This window comes from Polypterus senegalus, chromosome 1 (assembly GCF_016835505.1).
Source record: "Polypterus senegalus isolate Bchr_013 chromosome 1, ASM1683550v1, whole genome shotgun sequence".
Classification (NCBI taxonomy): Eukaryota; Metazoa; Chordata; class Cladistia; order Polypteriformes; family Polypteridae; genus Polypterus; species Polypterus senegalus.
Window position 1 is genome coordinate 67,643,781 of NC_053154.1, and position 12,053 is coordinate 67,655,833.

The 12,053-nt window shown below is 37.8% G+C and overlaps 1 protein-coding gene across 5 annotated transcripts in view; it reads left to right on the plus strand.

Annotated features, from left to right (window-relative positions):
- Positions 1-3,832: 3,832 nt before the first annotated feature.
- LOC120527023 (aryl hydrocarbon receptor nuclear translocator-like protein 1) overlaps positions 3,833-12,053 on the plus strand; it is a 107,080-nt gene continuing 98,859 nt past the window's right edge. For all 5 annotated transcript variants that reach the window (XM_039750062.1, XM_039750063.1, XM_039750071.1 and 2 more), the window contains exon 1: positions 3,833-3,923. The gene's annotated coding sequence lies outside the window, so the exon portion shown is untranslated. The remainder of the gene's footprint in view (positions 3,924-12,053) is intronic.

The following is a 12,053-nucleotide window of genomic DNA, read 5'->3' on the forward strand; positions in this document are numbered from 1 at the left end:
TGTAACTAATGAAAGATGATAGTAGGTCCTAAGTTTTGCTAATTTTAAGTTAATTGATTAATTAATCACCTGGATGACTGGCCCTGTTGTAACTTTATGTTAAGATCAATGGACTGGAGCTCATGTTGCATTGCTTACATATTTATATTGTATAGGGTATCCATAGTTTCTTATATATTTTTATGACATGACACATTCATTGAGGTACAATAGATTCATCTTGTGTTGCCACTAGGGGGTGTTTCACTAACTAAGACACAAACTCATTAATAGATTAAGTCAGAAATACTGTATTCTTTATATAAAAAACATGTATTATTATCATTTCATTCTGCAATCTCTCTGTTCACATTAATTGAGATATCTTTGTCTCTTCCAAAGAAGTAATTCAAATCATATCATATATTTTCCTAATTTTCAGAATTAGGGTGTTGTTTTTGCAAAAAATATTCTGGAGTAGTGTCTTATGTGGAATTGGTGCTCTTTCAGAGACAATAGATGACAATCTTTCTCACTCCTCCTTCTACATCAGTTACTTGGAAACATGTGAGTGGACAGTCCTTGTTTTCCATGTTATAATCATGGGACACGCCATCTCCCAAAAACTTTTAGTTATTCCTCCAGGGTGTGTCCTTTATGGTGCAATTCAATTCTCTTTCTGCAAAGAGAGCAGCATCCACAGTTCTTAATCTTCTTTCTGGCATTTTTCTCTGTATTCCAAACTGTATTTGCACAGGGAGATAGAGCACCTTATGGCACTTGATAATCACCAAAAATGTTGAATCTCAGATCAAACTGAGAGAGAGGTTGAGAGCAAGCACTGTTAGCTCGTTACCACAACCACCACACAATGAACTACCTGGATTGGGACAAAAATGTAGTGGGTGACACCTCAGCACCATACTAGAACATTGGGAAGTTTTTTACGGTGGCTGGAGTGCCAATCCTGCCACCAACCTCCATGTTTTCCCTGCAAGTTATAATACCTGCATGCAGGGCTGGATGCATATTAACATCATACCCAGACGTCTCCTGTAAAACTTTCTTCACTATTTTACTACATATCATTAGATAAGATAAATTCCAGGAGTACTATTTCATGTTGTCAAAATAATGGTGTTTCTTTCTGGCAGCTATGTCCATTGTTTTTGTCATTCAAAGCCCTATATTGACACTATCTGTTGTTGGATTGTTGATACATCACATTACATGTAAACGTTGGTCTCACTAGCTTTCAAGTGTAAGTCATGAAATGTAGTTTGACAGAAGCTCTTGCTTCCCTTAAATCAATTATTACAGCTTTGCATAAATGAAAACATTTTTTTCTCGTTCACACTTCACAGTAATTCATATTCACCTTACTTGCGAACCCAATAAGAGAAACAAAGCCTAAAGACATGTTGCGTGGCTGCGTTTCAAATAAATCTCACATTTATGAATGCAGTTGTTATATTTTACTCAAATAAATGGACATATTGCACGTACAATATAAGAACATTAATGGCACAGTATCGCCATATCAATTATTCTCCCAAATTTCTAGTGTGTTATTAAAGTCATTCATAAAGCCATAAAGTCTAAATTTGTATTAGCTTGATTGGCATCCCCTCTGACTAAAAATGGATAGTGTCAGACCCTTGAAATTCGTGAGTGTCCTACAGGGACCAATGCATTAGGGGCAATGAAGAGGGGGCTACACTGTATATAACTTTTCTTTCCATTTCCATTCCCAGGACAGAAGAAGTTCCAGCCAGCAACAGCTAATGTCACTTCCAGTCTCATCAGACTCCAACTCTTTCCATTGCACATTACATAAACAGTGCCCTCATCAGTAGAACAGTAGGCTAGAGCAACACTGGAGGATGGTGCATGACAGAGCAGCATTTTATTGTTGTTATTTAAAAATCCTACAATTAAATGGGGTTTTCCCAGCTTGAACCACAACTCTTGAACTACTGTAATAAGGTGACAAAAAAGAGTATTTTCTTTTATATTAAATATTCATTGATATATATAAGATGAGATATATCTTGTTTCTGCCAGTTTGCTCATCAGCAGCAAATTCCTGGCCTTGATTTTATTATTTTACTAAGTACCTTCATTCATTGTGCACAATTAGAAATACAATGACATTGTGGATGTTTTTATAAATTGCTTTAGTGTTTGATATGTTACCTTTTGTTACTGTTAAGTTTTATCATTAAAGTTATTCTTAATTCTTACATTAGAATAATTGCATTAATGTCTTCCCTTTATATTGGATTGCATTATTCTAAAGAAGTATCACTCCAGTCTTTATTTAAAAAAGCACATTGATTGCCAATTTAAAAACTAATATGATGTAGGAGTGGCTAGATAGATAGATTGCTGCCATCTCATGAATACTGCACCTGGTTATTGTCTTTGTGAACTTTACACATTCTCCCCATGTCCACATGAGGTTTCGTTTGCATATTTCCCCAGCGTTCCTAAATATATGCACGTTAGTACAATTGATGACTCTAAAATGACCCATGTGAGTGTGAGCATGTGTGTGGCCTGCAATGGGGTGATACTCTTTCAAGGCCTGTTTCCTGCCTTGCACTTGTTACTGCCGGGACTGGCTCTATTTCCCAGAAATCTTTACATTTTAAAGCATTTTTTTTAAGAATGTGTGCTTGTCTGGACAGGTACAAAGTATATTGGAATGGGTCTCGCTCTGTTTAAGGACATAACTGACACAGAAGTAGGCAATCTTTAATTAAAAGCCACAAAATTATAATTACAGCAGTTTTCTTCTTATTTAGTTTTGATGTTCGTTTCAAACAAACAATATAAAAAGTAAATGAATGTCATAAATGTGATCATTGAGTTCTGTGTGCCTGCACCTTTGCTAGCTATTATGAGCGAACACGTCTGCTAGCTATTACAGTATCTCTGTTGTCCTCGGTCATTATCAGAATCGGAGGCACTTCCTCTCCCTGAGGCTACTGTGACCTTATTTAGACTCCTGCACATCCGTCAGGTAGGCGAGCGAAGGTCTTCCTTACCATTAGCCAGGCAGCAAGGCTACAGTTGCACACTGCGCACTTTTTCAAATACAAAGTGTGCACTGCGACAGTTTCGCCATGAACATTTCTATGCTGTGTATTTACAAAAATGGAGATCATTATTAATATAACATAACCTTTAAATAAATGGTAACTCAGATACATTTTTCCACCGATTTGTTCGTCTGAGTCAAATTCCTTTAATTAATGTACTAGTGTACAGTTTAAAGCACAAAGTGCCCTTCATTACATACAAAAATTGTTTTTTTTAATGATGGGTTTTGATATTTTATAAGTTACGTTGTGTTAGCATTTCTTTTTGTAATTAATGCTACTCTTACATCAGTCCTTTCCTTTTTTACAAGACCGTGTCAGTCCGGTTGCTCTTTATTTGAATATGAAATTGATTACTAATTTACTTTGAAAAGTGGATCTAAAATCAGCTATCCAATTAAAAAAACTTTTAATGGAAACCTATTTATAATATTCTTTTTACTAACGGAGGTAGTGAAAACCTTCCACGAACCTTGTGTAAGGGGGACGTAGGAACCGCCTTACTGGGTTTTTCGTTCTCCCATTGGTCTTTGCCGAATAAATGCAAACGAGGGCAATGTCTTCAGTCAGAAGCAGGCGAGCTTCTTAGGTAAGCGCTCTTAGATGAAAACCCGCCCTCATTGGGCTGCTAGTTTACCGGACATTATATGATTGGCTCTGAATTAGGCTACCCTGTCTGATTGGTCACGAAAGCAATGCAGGTTACACGAATCGCGTCATTGGCTAGAAAGTAGGTTAGTGGTGCGACATTTACAGGAGGCAGAAAGTAGGTCATAGATTGCTGCTGTTTATCGTCGTCCTCGTTTCACTATTTAAATGTGCTTACTGAACTTCTATCATGTAAGTGCAATGCGTCTTTATTATCATTCTTATTAATGACTGTTGTGCGTTTTTTGATTATCACGATTATTATAGAAATGTAAGGTTTGTCTTAACCAGGATCCTGTCAATTTGTAGGAGGGGTTGTGTTTTTGTATACCTTGTGTAAAATGCATAAGTAATTTAAAGACGCAGTCACTCTGTGATTGAGGGATCGCGAATAAGGGTTTCATTTTCCATTCAAATAATGTAACTGTCGTTATATGACGTTCTAAAAAGCATTAAATGTGCAGGGTTAAAATTCTTTTGAAAAACACATCGAGGTTCAGTGATTTATATAATTACATATAACAGTTCTCGTATCGGCAGCTTGCTTTCTGCAGAACAGAATGGTTGCTATTTCTGTCAGTTTTCACTTTGTCTCAGTCTTCCTCTAGCTTTGACTGAATGCAGATCCAGAGCCGGTGATTCTGTAGACATTACATTTATTTTTGATTAGTGCAAATATTTCACATTGAATGATCCATGGCTGGTAGAACTTCTTGCAAAGTGCATAGATTGACGAACTTGTATTAAAGTGTTTTAATTTGAATGCTGCATAAATATTTATGTAATGCGCATTTTGTCAAATCGTGTTTTATAAACTTGTATTAAGAGTTACATTCAGGCACTAAGAACAGTTACGGCGAAAAGCGAGACGTCTGCTTTAGAACGGAATCTAGCATCGTCTATTTAACTTTTAAAAAGGTAGGTTTAAGTAAAATACGATTATTTCGAAGCCTTCATTAGAAGATGTCATGGCAACTTTGAATATCCCTTTAATGCCTATTGCCTATACAATGTCCAGAGCCAACGGAACAGATGTCACAGTTCCGTTTTTGGAAACGTAAAAATATACACAAAACAAATACAGTCTTCCTAGTATATAGTTTAGGTATTTCAAACCTGCACTTTTTGGGCAAGCGGGGTGACTATCAGTTTAAAGCCGAACAATCGTAGCCTACGAACTTAAAGGACTGTTACCAGCGATAGACTGGCGCCCCATCCACGGTTAGTCTCAGCCTTGAGCTGCATTTCCTAGTAGTCCAGAATTTTTTCTTACACGGATTTAGGAAATTGACAAATGAGATGAAAATATCCCGCTCTTTAAGAACCCGTTGAGTCTGATGCAACTATGCCTTCGCTACATAATTCTAAATCATTTGCCTGCATTGTACTAATGGCAAGCAGTGTGACTCATAGTAAACAAGATGAAAAAATGTTGGATGGAGGAGGTAGTGTCCCATATTCACTGAGCGCCCCAGAAAGAAGAAAATCGAAGGGAGGGAGGCAAAGAAATTTCTATGCCTGTTCCACCATGGTGTGTCGGCTCATGGAGAATCCCAGTCTCTTTGATTTAAAGATTCAGGGCTGATGAGTATCCATTTGCCGTACTTTGAAAGGTAAATTAATTACGGACAAGAAGAGTATCAAGTCCATTTGAAAATACATTTATGATAAGGTGATTGAAATGTTGCGGTGGGCTGATGCCCTGCCCGGGATTTGTTCCTGCCTTGCGCCCTGTGCTGGCTGGGATTGGCTCCAGCAGACCCCCGTGACCCTGTGTTAGGCTATAGCGGGTTGGAGAATGACTGACTGACTGACTGGTTGAAATGTTTACGTGTGCAGGCACCCTGGCATAGTAGTTAGCACTGCTCTTTCATAGTTTCAGAGTATTGGGTTCAAATCTCAGCTATGTCATTGTCTATGTGGGTATGTGTACTCATATTTTCCTTCTGCATGCCAAAATGCACGAATGTTGAGTAAATTAATGACTCTGGACTGGCAACCCATCTACGGTAGGATTCAGCCTTATGCCAGGTGTTGGCAATACCCACAACTGTTTACTGTATTAAATGGCGTAGATAATGGATGGATTGATAGTTTAAATCTTAGAGAAAAACACACACGTTTTGATGAAATAGCTAATTAATCATTTTAAATATACATCCTTTGGATGAGATGTAAAATCAAGGTCCTGACTCTTGGTGGTCATAAAAGATCCCTGGGCATCTTTTGAAAACAATAGGGTGTTTGCTAATGTTCTGGCTAAATTGTCCAGCATGGTATGGCCCCCTATCTAAAATGTGGTGAATGCTACATATTGGTGGTGGTTGAAGTAGTTCCCCACTGTCTATGTTAAGTGCTTTGAGCAGGTTAGGAAAGCATTTTATAAAGGTTATTAATTAATTAATTTTATATGTAGACAAAATAGGAATGAGAAAGTCATTCAGAATACCTGTTGTAGTTCTGAGAAAACTGAGGAATGGATAAAATTGTCTACATTTTAATACCTTAAATAATGTAACAAGTCTGTGTCATAATTGTTAACTTTCCTCTCCTTGTCCTCACTGTGGCTAGCTATTTGTGTTACCATTTCATACCACAGTGTGTTTGCCTTTTTGTAATAGTGTAATTAAAATCAAGCACACAAATGCTTAAACAGGGTTTGAGGAAACTGGGGTTGAATATTGCTATTTCACAACTTTTAAGTGCTGCTTTGAAGATCTCATTCACTGTCTGTGCAGAATCAGCATGTTTCCTCTGCACACGGGTGGGTTATTTTCCAGGTGCCCAGTCTTTCTTTCCACATCCCAAATATATGCACACTGTACTAGGACAATTGGTAACTCTAAATTGGTCCCATATCTATTCAGCAATAACCAGTGCAAGACTACTTTTGACCCAAAGCTGCTGGCGTATGCTAAGACACCCAACAATCCACTGCCAGAATAAGCAAGCATGGGGACTGGACCAAAAGCATTTTAGCATTTCTATCTCTAATCATGGATGCATAATTTTACATTGCTATTTGCCTCAGTGAATGCTGGTAATTGTAGTTTTGTGCTGCTTAACATGAATAAAGCATATAACATGCAGTTGCAGTTTGAATCGGCTTTTAATGTGTAAAAGAGTTGTTCTGTTTAATAATTTGGAAAAAAAACAAATGCTTTCATTTAATGAAAAGACATTATAGTCTACAGTGTGGCTCATGTCAATATTTTTTATTAAATGTGGAGAAAGTATATCCTAGTGTAAGTGCCACTCTTATCATGACCCCATCCAAATGAGATGGTGAATACCTGGCATTACATTTCCTCTGAATTGCTTTAGAGATGGTTTTTTTTATTTTGGCTTTGGCATTATGGGATACTGACAGTTTGCAAAAAAAAGTTGCCTATTGGTTTTTCATTTGTGGGTGACTTAAATAAAAAACAATTTCCTGAAAATTGTTTAAACTACTATTTGAAGTATACTTCTTGTATGTTTTAGTTTCAGGCATAATGGAATTGGCACTGTGCTGGGTTTAAGAGTAGTTTTTGCTCACGTTTATTTAAAGCCTGTGGGAAAAATTAAAAGCAATTATATGACTCCTATGTAGTCTCATAAGTTGGATCTTTTTAAAGGTGTTTGAACTGCAAATGTTGATTTTCATATCAGTCAATTGATTCTTTTATAGAAGTCCCTTTTTGGTAAGTAGTATCTTAAACCACTTTACAAAAAATTAATAGAAATCTAGTGGATAGTCCTCAAGCATTTTAAATGACTGCTTTGGATTGGTCACTGAGTGAACTGGGGTGGTCTTTGGATGTGCCATCTTCTGGGCTCATGTCTGTCTTCTTATCAGTTCTATCCAGCTAATGTTTGATCCACAAAACTGTGTTTAACATGTCCATGTGTAATAATGCAACTTTGGGGCATCAGTGTCTAAACATTTAACATCATAAGAGCACTCAAGTCAGGGTGCTAAATCATAGAGGTCTTGGACCTACTGTAGCTTGGTAGCATTAAGTACAAGACAGGAACCAGCCCTGGATGTGGCAGCAGTGGTCCATTGGAAGGGTCCACTACATGATCATACTAATTCACTCATACCATTTTAGTCACCAGTGAATCAGACATTCACGTTTTCGCGATGTTGGAATAACCCTAAAGTGTCTGAAGTTAAACCTGTGCAGACACAGAAACAATGTGGAAATTTTGCCGTTCATACAAATGATGAACAGATAAGGGATTCAAGAGCTAGACTCTGAATCTATTTGGTAACAGGACTAGCCACTGTGCAGCTATGCCGTGCACATTGTGTATTGTTTGGTTCTTTCAGTTTTTCCTTACAGCTTATGCCCTTTAGTCCTGAGTTCAGTCAAGTAACACGTTTCTGTATTTTCCTCTAGCACTGCTGCATCATTCTTATTATAAAGCACCTAAGTTGTATGCCAGTGTGTCCTCATAACTACTGCCCCTGCAGGCATGTGTGCTACACACTAAGAGAACGAGTCCACTGTGCACCCATCAGTCATTTTCACTACCGCGTAATACAATTCACTGTCTCAGACCTGAGGCTGACTCTGACCGGGTCAGGATTTAAATGTAAGCCAGCAATACTGAATTCTGTGCCACCACACTCCCATAGTTTTGTAGCCTCTCTCATTTTCTTTTGCTTTGGTACACTACTATCATTATCAGTGGTCTGTCCATTTTTTTTCTTTAGTACCAAACTAAAAATCCATCTCTTTTTCTTAATTTTTAATTAGTGGGTTTTTTCAAAAATTGAAAGACACTTGGTAGCTTTTTCTGGTTTTCTTTTAGCAGCTTCCATCTCGGTAATCTTTCTGATAAAAGCATAGGCCTTATCCATCACATGTGACAAAATGAAATGTGTTTTTTTAAAAGAACAATTTTCTAAGTTGCAAAAACTAGTATTGTTATTATTGTTTCAGTTCTGTTTTATGTCATGTGTCAAAAAAGTACAGCATATCTACAAGCATAACATTAAAACTATTGGCAGCATTTCTATTAAGACCTTTTTGAATGTGCTTTTTCCCTTTTGATTGAATTATGATGCCCCCACTTTGTGCTCCTAGACCATTCAATGTCATTTTTGTTTTGTGCTTATTATTGTAGTCCTTATAGCTAACACATTTAGAAGCTATTTTCCCTTTTCAGGAATCATTATTATTAGTATTTAGGTTTTATTATTCTTCTTCTCTTCTGGGTCTCATTCAGGGTGGATTCTCGTATTGCTTGTGCTTGATGCTCCTGGGTTCCACCCAGCGACCCAGTGCAGGATTAAGCAGGTTTGAAAGTGTATGTGCCAATTATTGCCACTCAGGGTGGCATGATGGCACAGTGCAGCCTCACATCTAAGTTTGATTGCTGGCTTGGGTACTGTCTGTGTTTTGCTCTGTCCTTCGTGGGATTTCTCTGGTGTGGGTTTTGTCACATATGTGTTTATTGGGTTTAACAGGGACTCTGACTTGATCCAGTTTGTATATGAGTGTACCTAGCAATGGCAAAATGGTGACGTTTGTTGCCTACCTTGGATCTTACGCTACTAAATACGCTCCAGCCCCCTGCCATGCAATGGGGTGGGGTGTTCAGAACATGGATGGATGTATGTTTCTTTTCCTTTGCCCTGCACCGCTAAATGTCTAGAGAAGTGGTGGCTCTGAGGCTAAGGATCTGCACTGGTATCCCGAAGGTTGCCGGTTCGAATCCCTGTCACTGCCAAAAGAGATCCTACTCTGCTGGGCCCTTGAGCAAGGCCCTTAACCTGCAATTGCTCCAGGGGCGCTGTACAATGGCTGACCCTGTGCTCTGACCCCAAGGGGTATGTGAAAACTAACAAATTCCTAATACAAGAAATTGTATAAGGCGAAATAAAGAACAACGAAAAAAAACAGATCTAAGCCTGTTTCAATTCCAATTTACGGTGGGAGTCATAGCCATCATTCACTCAACCATTATTTTTTCCCAGGTGGCTGTTCAGTATTGGTGTCTTTGTTTTTTAGCTCTGAACAGTATAGCAGTTGTATGAAGTGATGAAATAATAGTGCTGCTACCTTACAGATCCAGAATCCTGGGTTTAACTGCTGATCTTCTCTCAGACTGTGTTGAGTTCTCCCAGTATTTGTGTTTTTTTTCCCAGATACTGCAGTGTTCCTAAAGATGTGTGTTCAGTTTTTTAGTGACTCTAAATCAGCCTAAAATGAATGAGTGTGTGTTTATGTGTGTGTGGGTGCCAGCCCTGTGATGTCTGGGAGAAAGTCCTTGGATGAGTCCTGCTTTGCACCCAGAGCTATTGAGACCTTGAAATTAATTAGGGAGGTTGAGTATTGAATAGACTGATGTTTCAAATTGAATTTCTATATGGAAATGTTGCTAAGCTGTTATCTATTTTTTTTAAAGGCCACAGAGTTTTACTTGGGTGGTTATTGGTATAATCTGGGCAGTGTCATTTTTATATGAAGGCACTGGAGATGATTTTAATTGCACTTGTGCAAACCTTTTAGATTTTAGGTAGCTCCTCTCCAAGTGGTAGACAAACATATCCTGAAATGGACACTGCTTGGTACTGTTATGTGACAATTCTACATTTTTAGTATACTTTATTTTGTGAGTATAGACCACAATAATAAGTACACATCTTTGATAAGGGCCACATTTGTATACTCTGCCACACATTATGGACTTTCATCAGTACTCCTGTCCTTGTGTAACAACTCCTCCTAATTACAATATATGGAGGCTAACTTCCTGCTGAAGTTTCTGCCTGTAACAAGTGCCTCATTTCCAAAGTGAGGTGAGAGGTGTGTATGCATAACCCCGCTTGAAACTAATTCCTCTCATTGTCGCAGTAGTCGAGTAGTGGGTACGGCAACATGCTGTATCAGTCCATGCCCCCAACCTCTCCCCGTCTCCTCTCCTCTCCTCTCCTCAATATCTTTAACACGTGGCAGTTTATGACCAAATTGAACACTTAAGGAACTAGGTGACTTCTATGTAACCCCCTGTTTTGTAATTAAAGCAGTGCTGCATGGACGGAAATATGAAAGTACTGCTAACCCATCGTTACTGTCTCTGATCATGCATGCTTATTCCTAGGTGGCATTCATTTAGAAAATCGTTTGGTATCCTGGATTGGGGATGAATTTGAGTTATGAATAAATCAATACCCTGATGATTTAATCCGTCGCATTTACATTGAATTCTGAATAGTATATGTTTGTGCTCTTTGGAGCACTTTGCTATCATTCTTGCTGGGAAACAGTTCATTTTTTTTAAATGATGCTAGTTTTACTCTCTGTGCTCAACAATGATGTGAGACTGCCTAGCCAACCTCTTCCTGTAACTGATCTTCCATATTCTATTTTTAAGAGGGGCATAACATTTATCCTTTTTTTTTTTTGGAAGTTGACAATGACCACAACTTGATACAAAAAATGACATATTCCAGACTTTTAGAAATAAGGATACATTTGGTTTATGTGTTTTCATGAAAGGCGATCCTGCAGAATGATGAGTAAAAATGCTTATCTCTTGTAATGTGACAGGAACTGTAAGCTGATGAGCAGTTAGAATCTTAAAGAAAGGCTTTTATGCAAATGTCAAGCAAGTCATCCGAATAAATGATTTAAAATTACAAAAGGTTAGTGGGGGATTGTATTTGCCATTTCACAGAAAACAACTGATAAATTAAGTACAAGATCTTTGAATTAAGTAATTTTCACTTGTAAGACAAAGATTGAAATATAAGCAACATGTAGCTGATAGCTTGCTTTTTTTGTTTAGTTGACCTGCATGTGAAAATATATGTCCATACCCATATCCTTCAGTTTCTTCTTACTTATACGAGGAAATCAGGAGCCATCAATGATCTACAAATAAATGTCAGTGATGTCAAATATTTAAAATTAAGTGTTTTGCTATAGAAAATAAAAAAGCAAGGATGAGAATTATGCAAGAAGTAAAGATAAGTAAGTACCAAGTGAATAGACAGAAAATTAATCCTTTGGTCTAATTTTACAGACTTCAGCCCCCCTATCTACTTATATCAGTTTTTCCACCTAATAATGCTACCAAAAGGCTCATTACTCACCTTATTTTTTTAACCTCTACCTAGACAGTGACATTCATGTCTCTGGTGATTCTTCATATGAAGTCACTAGATAGAGTAGGAGAGCATGGGTGGTCATGTGGTCACTGAAAAGGGTTGTGTGACTCCCGATATCTTTGCAAAAGGACAAAGGTCCAAGTCTTTAGAGTCCTGGTGCTTCCAGTTTTTCTTTATGGTTGCGAGACATGGCCACTATCCAGTGACCTGAGATGAAG